General features: G+C 44.4%; 1 protein-coding gene and 1 pseudogene across 2 annotated transcripts in view; one reads left to right on the top strand and one right to left on the bottom strand.

The window, feature by feature from the left end:
* ME3 (malic enzyme 3) overlaps positions 1-12,205 on the bottom strand; it is a 212,662-nt gene that overhangs the window by 147,584 nt on the left and 52,873 nt on the right. The window lies entirely within an intron of this gene.
* LOC116865231 lies at positions 6,967-8,627 on the top strand (annotated as a pseudogene).

Genomic DNA, 12,205 nt, shown 5'->3' with positions numbered 1-12,205 from the left:
TGTGTGTCCTGAGTCCCCTGAACTCCATCACCATCCAGGACCTGCTCTGTGCCCTCAGCACCCACGCCGCTGGGGAGACCGTCTGCGTTGGGATGTCTGAATACGAAAAGTCCCTCTTTTATTCCTTTAGCAGCAGATGGCGGGAAATAAATCTCCCTGGCCTGGGAATAGCGGCCACTTTATTTTGGACACTGACTGGAGAATCAATTGCTCTCTCCTTTCTTGGTGCTGACCTCTCTGTCACCCACAAGACTTGGAGCTCTAAAAATAGCTGTCAGATTTACTGCAAGTGTTTGTTTACAAGTCTGACTCCCCATTTAGACTCTTAGGTTTCCTCATGGCAGGCACTATGTCTTACTTATTTTTCCCTTAGTGCTTGTGTGGTAGTAGGAGCTTAATAAATGTTTGAGGGGTGGTGAGAGAGAGGGAAAATGAATGACTATAAATGAATGAATGATAAATATCGGTCTTCAGGGTTGGACAACGAGATTGGGAGAGGCCAGGTGGACTTGAAGGACTGTGCTGGGTCCTCGGAGTTTCTACAGAGGAGTTAAGCAGAGTGTCGTGGGAAGAGTGATCTGTCTTGCTTCCTCTACTACAGTGTAACCCAGGTTTAGGATACTCCTTGGGCTTCCTTACCCAAGATTTCCTCTGAAAGAAGAAGGTTCCACGGTAAAGAGAAGTGTCTGAAAGTATTTGCGTTAGATTGTTTTTTTCCCTTAGGTCCCCTCCAGCTTTGCTATTTTCCCCGGTGGCCAAGTACTTGCATCTCTTCAGCTTCCAAATGCACTGATAGAACATTTTTCTGCATATTATTCTTGAAAGACCACAGAGGCAATGAGGTAAGGGGACTCACTTGCGGAGTAGCCACGGTGGGTTGTTTTCGGGCCCGAGCTCCGACAGCGCAGCCGCTGCTGTCTGGCCCCCGCATGCGCAGTTCTTACAGGTGCACTGCCCCGGAGCGCGGTGAGGGGGTGAGGGGCTACGGCACTCCTGCGAACAGCCCCACAATGGGAGGGGACTGGGCCCACAAGCACTGCAGAGCTACCCCAGGCAGAAGGGTCATGGACGCTGTCAAAGACGAGTTCATTATTCAAGTTTGAAAAGAACATCATCAGACAACCTGGTAGCCTCCCAAGCACAGACCAACAACAACGCGATGGAGAGACTCCCTGACTCCATGTCTTTACTCAGCTAGAGCCTATTAAGTGCGTTCTGTGCAATGGGCAGTGCGGGGCAGGGCGGTATAGAGATGAAGTAGAGAAAGGCCCTTCCTTAAGGAGCTCCCATTCCAGGGATGGAGACAAAGTTAAGAAAAGGAAACAATTCAAGATCTTAAACACACAGAGAAATGTATCAAGTGCTCTGGGGGTAGAGAGTAAGGAGAGAATGATTCTTCTTGAGGGCTGGGGTGAGCAGTGGGAAGGCTTCACAGAGAAGCTACATTTGAATTAGACCTTGACTTTGGACATTTCTTCAAGCCTAGAGGCAAGAGAGGGAAAGCAGGACAGGCTTTCGGAGGAAGACAAGAGATCTGGGGAGGGGGATCTTACTGGGGGCAGGCAGGGCTGAAAGGCAGTGTTAGGTCAGGCAGCAGGATTTGGGGTGGGGGGAGGTCTGACCAAACTGAAATGCAGGTCTGAGCCTGCAAGCTCAGCTAATTAGAGTGCTCTGGAGGCAGCAGGGAGCTCCTAAAAGGTTTTAAAGCATGGTCTTCACGTGCCCTGCTAAGGAACGCTAACTGTCCTGTAGGCAATGGGGAAGGCAATCACGCACACAGGTGAGGATCTAGTCTCCACGTTAAAGAGCCCTCTGGCAGCCGACTGGAGGACCGGGGAGGGGCAGAGCCTGGAGGCTAGGGGGCAGTGACAGGCCCCTGCCACTGTCCAGGTGAAGGAAGAAGATGCTCTGTACCAGGGCAGAGCAAACAGAGAGAAAGAAAGGGATAGATAGCTTCAAGGTCCATTTCAGAGCGAGAGAAAGCACGGTAAGTTGCCTCCTTGTGTACTCAGCTATTTGGGGAAGGTAGAAAACGTGCAGGGCTTAGATGTTTCTAAGCCAGGGAAACTGAGGCCAGTCCACATTTCTATTTCTCAGCACTGCTTAGGCATCTGTGCTGGGATCCTCACAGTCTCCCTGACACTTGTCCTTTCCTAGGGTCTGATTAGCTACGCCAGCATTGGAGGAGTTGGTGGACATCAGCCTTCATGGTTTGGAATGTGTCGAGTAACTGTTCTATTCTGATTCTGATTCTGATTCTGTACAGGTCTCCCTTCATAGGTTGAATTGTTTCCCTTCCCTGCTCATCCCCCACCCCCCAAGTTCATGTGGTACAGTCCTAACCCCTAGTTCTACAGAACATGACTGTAGTTGGAGCTAAGGCTTTTTAGAAGAGGTAATTACAGTAAAACTGGTTTTGTCCCATGGATCCTATTCCACTCTGACTGGTGTCCTTAAAGAAGAGATAAGGACACAGACAACACAGACAGAAGGAAGACTGTGTGAAGACACAGGGAGAAGCAGCCAAGTGTGACCCTCAGAAGAATCCCAGCCTGCTAACACCTTGGTCTTGGACTTCTAACCTTCAGAACTGTAAGAAAATTAATTTCTGTTGTTTAAGCCACACAGTCTATGGTATGTTGTTATGGGAGCCCCAGCAAAGTAACATACCTCCTGTAAACAAAAATCTCACCCAGAGCCCCAGCCTGCCTGCAATCAGAGTAAGGAAGGCCTGGGAATTGGAGCCATGTTCCCTCCCGTTATCTCTCTGGCCAGACCAGCTTCTCCACTGGCCAATTTTGTTTTTGTAGTCACAGCACCATGAAACACCAGGGGCAGGTAAGTCCAAAGAATTCAGTCACTGTGACAAGAATGGCACTGGGTTGTTACCAGCAGTGGACTGGGGCTTTTCTCTAGAGTCCCTAGTTGGTTCACAAAGCTGACAACAACACAGCTCTCATCATATGCTCAGAGCCACTTTCTTGGCATTGGGAGGGAGACTGTCCCACAATGACTATTGAGCTGTGTTGAAAAAATACCACCTGGAAGAACAATATAAACAGAGTCCAGCTTCAAGAGACGAAGGCTATCAGAGAGGTCAAGGAACACTTCCCTAGCTGTGGTGACCTCCCTAAATTCAAGGATGGAAGTATGAGGCCTATAGCCTTGAGGGGGCAAACATAGGGCATCTCACTGTAACCAATGGAAAGCATGGTTTTCACAGATAATTGCTGGATGTTAGCTAGCTTGGTCTCCACATCTGAGATAAGCCACTTATCTAAGGATTATTCCTGAAACCAGCCACAAAGGAGCATTTTACCCAATTCCTATCCAGATTCTGGCTAGCAACCACAAAAAAGGTTAGCACTGTACCATCTGGAATATGCATGGAAATCCTCAAATTCCAAAAGACCCGCTGCACAAACTGCCTGGTCACTCTTCTGGAAAGAGGGCAGTGAGGCAGAAAGAGCCCAGAACTGAGGAGTCAAAGAGAGCTGTATTTGAATTCCGGCTCCCCCGGTCACTAAGTATGTGACTTCAGGCAATTTGTTTACCTTTCCACTGGCCTCCGCTTCCTCATCTAAAAGCTAACATAGACCCCTCTGCACAGGGTTATGACGAGGATTCAGTGCGACCATGAGTGAAAAGATAACAGAGAAGGGCATGGAGACGATGTCTGTGGGTGTGGGAAAATGACTCCCCTCCGCGCACCAGCGCTGCGGTTCACCGTCACCCTGACAAATCGGCACAACAAGCCAGCCATCTGCCAGACTCATACTACACAAAACAGACAGGGTCCCCCTCTGGGAACTGACAAGGTCAAGCCCAACCTGTCCAGAATTCCACCACCCATCCCACAAGGACCTCACGATGCTCGGCACAGCGTTCTCAAAAGCTGCCACTTCGCTACCCCCGGGAGTAAGAACAGTATCAACAGCCATCAGCACATCCTTTGGTTTAATGCTTAATATTTTGTGAAACACACATACATGTTTCACAGACATCACATGAGCTACACAAAGTCTCAGAACATCAACACACAACCTGCAAGTTGCAGAGAGGGGAGAGGAGTCTCAAGCCTCAGCGCCAACCGACTCTGAGTTCAATAGGGATTTTGTAACATCTATCTTTCCCTAAATTTAGAAGTAATATATGTTTATTATCCACTGAAAAGTTAAGAAAATTAAATAAAAATTATACCTAGTCTCATCATTCAGAGATAAACACCGAGTCATTTGGTCTGTTTTCTTCCAACATCTTTTCTATGCTTAAGAAAAACACTTGTTCAGGGGTGCCTGGGTGGCTCAGTGGGTTAAGCCGCTGCCTTTGGCTCAGGTCATGATCTCGGAGTCCTGGGATCGAGCCCCGCATCAGGCTCTCTGCTCAGCAGGGAGCCTGCTTCCTCCTCTCTCTCTGCCTGCCTCTCTGCCTGCTTGTGATCTCTCTATCAAATAAATAAATAAAATCTTTAAAAAAAAAAGAAAGAAAAACACTTGTTCAGACAGAGTTGAGATCATACTCTATATGAAATTTCCAGTTCTTTTTTTCACTTAAAATTATATAAGCATTTTCCCATATCCTAAAACTTCAACTTTTAAAGCATTATTAAAAAACTGAAAAACACTCCAACTGATTATCTAATAATTCCTGTTTTGTAGAATTGTTTCCCACCTTTCACTATCATAAATTATGCTTTGATGAGCACGCACTCGGTTTGCATTTCTGGTTTTTATCTTATTTATCTTATCTTTTTCTGTTTTTTAGATTAAACGGCTATGGGCCTTTAGAGACTGATAATCTCATTCATTCATTCAACAAAAGGTAATGAGTACTTGCTAGGTGCTGGACAATGTTCTAAATCAATAATATAGTAATAAGCAATAACAAACACATTTCAAAACAGACAAAATATCCCTGCCTTCATGAAACTTACATTCTAAAGTGGCCAAGCAATTTTAAGCCTTTTTAGGCACATTGCCAAATCAGTATATAAGTAACCATCCTACTGCATTTTCACTAGCACTGAGGATTATGGTCTAAATTTTTTTTGACAATTTCATTACAGTTAACGGCACTGTTGCATTCTTTAAGGACTTTCCCCCTTTCTTCTCTGCCTCCACGCATTTACCAACTCACAAAATACAAGTAGATTGAAGAGACGTTTAGATACACATCCAAATGCCAAGTTTCGAAGTTATTTTTTTTTTCATCCAGTGAGAAAACAATCCCAGCCCCAAATCAGGGATGGCAACAGTGAAATCACCTCCTATATTTTGCAAGGGAGCCCCTGATGGTAGTAGGGAATGAAGATGGAAAATCTGTGTCCTGTTAGGACTGGATGCGTCTAGGAGCAGAGTCAGCAGCAAGTTTCTCCAGCCAAATGCCAGGTCTCCTTGGGAGAGCAGGCAGGACAAGCCGGGGGGCGGGGGAGGTGTCTCTGCAGGGCAGGGCTGAGATCAGGGTCAAGTCCGTTCTTCCACTAAAGCACTTGGTAAACTATAAAGCACTGAATGGTAAAAGGGAGAACTTTGGAGGATTTTGAAGACTTTGAGAGGGTCTTATAATGTGTATGGAAATATATTTTAAAAAGTGAATAAAAGAAAATAAAAAATAAAGAAAATGAAAATATTATATATAATGTTTGGGGAGTGTTTAAATACCTGTTAGAAACTTTCAGAATATTCTTTTTACCATATATACAGATATAGTGGTTATAATGTATCCGGCACTGCTTTGAGCATGGTTGACGCATATAACCATTATAACCTGCTTATGATATGGATCCTACCATCGTCATTTGGTAGATGAAGAAACACAGTTTAGGTCAGGAGGGATTTACTGAGTATCTTCTATGAACGAGGCGCTGTGCTGGCCCGGGGTCACAAAGCTTATGAGTGGGTGGGCTGGGAGTCTGCATCTGGCTCAAGATCTACTTCCAGGCCCTCATTGTTTCTACTATGTTTTGCTTAAGGGAAAATGTTGTCTTGTTTGGGTTGATGTCTAAGAGGCAACTCTGGCCCAGGGCACAGTGGAACAAAATGCCTGAGCTAGAAGAACAGAAGCTCTCAGCTGTTTTGTGCTTGAGGCGGGGGGCACTGGTGCTCCTAGACACACCTGGGGGGCCCCCCTCTCTACCCCTTCAAGCCCCCATCACTTTAATATGATCCAGGTGATTTAGAATATATCTTTTTGGTTCAGATTCCTCCATGCAAGGAACAGCAGTCTTTAGGAATTCCAAGAAGTTCTATAACAATCCTAGGCCTTGGCATTAAAATCAGTTGAACCTTCAGTTATTGAAAATTCTTTTATATTTTTCCCCTGACAACTTGCCCTGTGCCTCAGGCTGCTTTGATAGCTCCCTTAATGGTTGCCTTCATATTTCAAAACCTATAAAATTACATATTTGAAGGGATTATTCATTTTTTTCCTATGGAAAGCACACACACCCCATAATGCTTTAATAATGATAACCAGATGGGTTGAGGGGTCTTTGACAAGGGGTTTCTTCAGCTAATTTGAGAACATACTGAATTTCAGCTTTTCTGACTAGTGCAAAAACAAGCAGAATGTAAAGTGCCCTATAAATTTCCTACTTGTGCCATTTTAATACTTTCATCATAGTCAGATGAAATATATTTAAAGCCAACTCTCCCCCTTCTCCATTTTTGAAGGCACAGTTTTTGGGTTTTCCTCAGTCAAGTCCAGGAAAATGTTCAACCAGAAGGACTGGATACTCCTAAGCAGTTTCCACTCAGAATTCAGCCCGTAACACCTCCAGTCAGTGGGGATGCTCCAGCCTCCTTCCTTCCTCTCAGAAGAGTCCAAGAAACTTTCAGGAGGTTTCTTAACTACATGTAGAATCATAAAATACTGGCCAGAAGGGACCTTAACAATCATCTGGTCTACCTCACTCACGTTGTAACAGAGGAAACCAATTTTAGAAAGGTTCCGGACTTGGCTAAGGTCATGCACATGGTAAGTGGCCGAGTGTAGACTTGAACTACATTCTACATGTACTGTTCATTCGTGATGTCACCATGCCTCTCTTTTCTGTTTTCCTTTCCTGTACTTTCTCTCCTTTTTTGTTTTGCTTTCCATCTCCCCTGTTAGAACCAGGTCTTGGATGATGAGGCGGTGTGTCAAACCAGAGTGGATAGGGTTGCGGATAACAGCCATAGTGAGGTGCAACAGGAAACAGAGGAAAGGCTCTGGCAACAGGCAGCCAGAGAAAGTGTGACTGACAGGTCCAGCATAAGGTAGAAACTCAGGTGGATAGATGGTATGTGGAGAGCTGGGAATTCAACATTAGATAATACCCAGAAATGTATAAGCAGATTAGATGAGTGGCAGAGACCCAGACTCATGAATGGCTTTTCAGGAATAAGGACTCGCATTTAGAAGACCTGAGGTACGGTACCAAAGGATGTGACCACAAAGGTCCTAGTACTGGGACTCCGAACTAGAAATGAGAATTCAGCCCCAAGGAACATGTTTATAAGGTCAGGTCAAAACCAGTAGTGAACCTCTTCCAAACCAGTGTGGCAGAGACAGTTAGCAGCTGACCAAAGAGGCCATGTACCTCCACAAATCTAGCCTTCCTTGCAGCTGGACAGGGGCCATGGATATTTCTGGTCACAGAACTGTGAAGGGAAGTGGAGCCACATACTTCTTGTTGCTGGGGAGGAGGAAGCCCACTAGACACCTACTGAGAACAGGCTTGTTGTGGCTCCTTGTCCACCCACCCAGCTCTGTGAAGTACCGGGGGACACAGCATGACCTTCTCACATGAGGACTTAATGTCTACCTGAGAAACGCCTTGAAGCAAGAGAGCACACTTGGCTCCAAAGGGGCCATCTCCTAGACAAAAGAAGGAGCCAAGAAGTGTCCCCTCATAAAACCAATGTTCTCTGCACATTATAACTTCTTGTTTTGTTGAGAAGCAGTTGAGAACTGGATAAAAGGGAATTTCTATATGACATAAATGTAATCATATACAAATATATTTAAATTACATCATGTAAATAGATTAATGTGTCTGTAAGCAGACTTACATAGGTATAGACTTACATCTCCTGACTCATTTAGTCCTCTCAACAACTGAGGCAGGTGCAATTATGATTCTCATTTGACAGATGAGGAAACTGTGGCACAGTTTCTGTAAGTAATCTGGGAGACAGTTCACCCTTGAGTAAAAAATGCAATATGTTAGAGGAAGCTAAGGCCACGCTGGGGTGAGGCCCTCACTTCATCTGGCGACTACACTGTGCCCAGCCACACCCGCTTAGCACTTACCCACCCTTCTCGGAGCTTGCCTGCATCTATGTGGCCCTCAGCCTGCTCCATGAGGAGGGGACAGTCACGGAAGATAAGATCAATGCCCTCATTAAAGCAGCGGGTGTAAGTGTTGAACCTTTCGGGCCGGGCTTGTTTGCAAAGGCCCCGGCCAATGTCAACGTCAGGAGCCGGATCTGCAATGTAGGGGCTGGTGGACCTGCCCCAGCAGCTGGTCCTGCCCCCCCCCCCCCCCCCCCCCCCCGCAGCACAGCCAGCCCAGCTGAGAAGAAGATGGAAACAAAGAAGAATCAGAAGAGTCTGATGAAGACATGGGCTTTGGTCTTTCTGGCTAAACTTCTTCTGTAACTTGTTCAATAAAAAGCTGAACTCTTAAAAAACAAAAAATGATAAGTAAAACCCACTAGATTAGAAATGACATTTTTAAAAAAGATTTTATTTATTTATTTGACAGATGGAGATCACAAGTAGGCAGAGAAGTAGGCAGAGAGAGGAGGAAGCAGGCTCCCTGTTGAGCAGAGAGCCTGATGTGGGGCTTGATCCCAGGATGCTGGGATCATGACTTGAGCTGAAGGCAGAGGCTTTAACCCACTGAGCCACCCAGGCAGCCGGAAATGACATTTTAATAGATAGTAAGAAAATTACTATTGAATATTACTATACCTATAACTGTAATTTAAATGTGTGTGTGTGTAGATATAGATACAGATATGTGTATATATACATACATATTTTTTAAAAGTAGGTTCCATGCCCAGCAAAGCCCAAAATGGGGCTTGAACCCGCAACCCTGAGATCAAGACCGGAGCCGAAATCAAGAGTTGGACACTTAACTGACTAAGCCATCCAGGTGTCCTTATGTTTTATATATTTTTAAAACTAAAATTAACCATTTAAGAATGCATTTAGGGGGCATCTGGGTGGCTCAGTCAGTTAAGTGTCTGCCTTCAGCTCAGGTCATGATCCCGAGGTCCTGGGATCGAGCCCAGCATAGGGCTCCCTGCTCGGTGGGGAGTCTGTTTCTTTCCTTCCCCCACCCCGCCCTGCTCATGCTCTCTCTCTCAAATAAATAAATAAAATCTTTAAGAATAAATAAGTAAATATGCATTTAGCACATTCACAAGTTGTACAACCAACACATTTATGTAGTTTTAAATTATTTTCATCATCTCAAAAGAAACACCCTCGCCATTCAGCAGCTGCTCTCTGTACTCCCATTCCTCCATCCCCTAGACCTAAGCAGCCACGCAGCTACTTTCTGTCTCTATAGATCTTGCTATTTTGATATATTTATTCTAGATATTTCATCGAAATGGAATCATATAATCAGTGACCTTTTGGGTCTGCCTTCTTTCACTTTAGCGTGTTTTTGAGGTTCGTTCCTCTTGTAACACGTACCAGTGTTTCATCCCCTGTCATGGCTGGCTCATCTCCACTGTACAGGTGCGCTCCTATTTGCTTATCCATACCTGTGGACATCTGTGTGCTCTTTCAACCTTTCAGCTGCTGTGAAGAGTGCTGCTAGGGATACTCTTATACATGCGTTTGTTGGAGTGTCTGTTTTCCACTCTTTCGGGTATCCACCTAGGAGGGGACTTACTGGGCCATATGGTAATTCTATGTTTAACTTTTATAGGAACCCCCCACAACAAATTCCATAGTGGCTGAATCAGATTCCACAGCAAATTCCACAGTGGCTGAGTCATTTTACATTCTCACCAGTGATGTACAAAGGTTCCAGTTTCTCCACATCTTAATCAACACTTGGTATTTCCCAGTGTTTTTTTTGTTTTTGTTTTTGTTTTTTAGTATCACCATCTTTGTGGATGTGAAGTGGCATCTCACTGTGATTTTGATACACGTTTCTCTAATGATTAATGATTCGGAGTATCTTTTCCTGGGCCATTGTCCATTTGTACATCTTCTTTGAAGAAATGTCTATTTAAGTAACTTTGTTCATTTTAAAGTTTCTTTATCTTTTCCTTGTTATAAGAGTTCTTTATATATTCTGGATTCTAGATATATGACTTGCAAACATTTTCTCCCATTCTGTAGATTATTTTGTTACCTTAAAGCTGAGTTTCTAAGTCTCTTACTCAAACAGACTTCCTAGGATAGTATAAAGTTTATTTCAATATTTATAAATACTGTTATGCCCTTGACACTATAGATGTTTGCTATGGAAAACTGCATTTGTCAAAATTTGTTATTGAAATTTGTTACTAAACTTTGTAGTTTGTAATAGAAAAAAATTAACAAGTATTTACTAAGCATCTACTATGTCTCTTGTCCTCGAGTTATTTTAATTTACTTTGGAGCAAAAGACTTTAACTACAGACATGGTTACAGCCTACACAACCCAGTGTGGTGTAAAGTACTAGAATGAGAGCCAGCTTCTTGGCCTTTCCAGCCCAGGCAGGCGCTTCACTTCTGCACCTTGGTTTTCCTCATCTGTAGGACAGGGCTGGTACTAACTGCTTTGCTTCCCTCCCAGGGCTGTTGTGAGGATAAGTTGAGAAAAATGAGAATCTGCACCAGGAATTCGAGAGCTCTGTGGGATCCCCCTGCCCACCCTAACACACACACACACACACACACACACACACACACAGGCACTCCGTAAACTTCACCCCTGTGCCGATGACCTGGGCAAACCAGGCAGGATGGTGTCTGCACAGCACTCCTGGAGTGTTTCCTAAAACACAGGTCTGACTAGGTTACTTTGTCCTCTAAAGTCCTACAGTGGCTCCCTGTCTTCAAAGAGAGACTTGGTGATGTGACTCTTCTTCATCCTCTCCTCTGACTCTGTCGCTCTGCTGCCCAGGGCCCTGGGCCAGGCTGTGCCAACCTGGTTTCCGGTCTGCACTGCCCTCCATGACTCCTCAGAGCACCTGGACATGCTGTTCCACCAGCACTCAGAAGGCTGGAGGTGCTTCTGAGTCATAGGCTCTGACACCTATAAGCGTCCTGGGAGGGCCTCTATCTCAGAGGCTTGAGGGACAGGAGATCACTCTGGCTTTGAAGGCTGTGTGGACAGTGTGACTCTGCTCCCAATAGCTGTGTGACCCGGAGCCATGCTCTCTGGTTCTCAGCCTTCTCATCTATGATTCAGGGGAGCTCTGAGTCCCTTTCCGTCTAGGACCCAGCATTTCCTCTGCGAACAAGTACTTATTTTTAGCTTTACTGAGGTATAATTGACAAATAAAACGGTAATATATTTAAAGTATACAGCAGGATGAGTCCTTATATGTACACCCTGTGTCGAGTTAATTATGTAACCATCATGTCACATAGTTACCGTTTGTGTATGTGTGTGTGTATGTGTGTGTGTAAGAACACTTCACTTTCACTCTCAGCAAATTTCGGTTACACGATACAGCACCAGCAACTACAGTGACGATGCTATGCGTAGAGCGGATCCTTACCGAAAGTTCATACCTTTCACTAACTTCTCCCTATTTCCCCCAGCCCTAGGCAACCACCATTTAATTTGCTTCCGTGTGTTCACCTTCCATTTTTGTTTTGAGATTCCACATGTAAGTTTGCCACATGTAGCATTTGTATGAACAAGTATTTTTTGTTGAATTACAGTTGGCCCTTCTCGAACACCACAGGTTTGAACTGCACGACCCCACTTCTACGTGAATTTTTAAAAAATAAATACAGTACAGTACTGTAAACATGTTTTCTCTTCCTTATAAGTTACTTAATAACCTTTTCTTTTCTTTAGTTTATTGTAATAATACAGGATATATAATACATACAAAATATATGTTAATCCTTTGTGTTAACTTACAAAATACGTGTTAATCAACTGTTCTTACTATAGGTGAGTCTTCCGATCAACAGTAGGCTATTGGTAGTTAAGTCTAAGAAGTGAAAAGCACAAAAGGATTTTCAACTGCTTGGTGGT

Source organism: Lontra canadensis, unplaced genomic scaffold (genome assembly GCF_010015895.1).
Source record: "Lontra canadensis isolate GAN:19392208 unplaced genomic scaffold, GSC_riverotter_1.0 scaffold7, whole genome shotgun sequence".
In the NCBI taxonomy this organism is placed as follows: domain Eukaryota; kingdom Metazoa; phylum Chordata; class Mammalia; order Carnivora; family Mustelidae; genus Lontra; species Lontra canadensis.
Note: the sequence above shows the minus strand (reverse complement) of the source record. Positions and strands in the feature narration are given on the sequence as shown.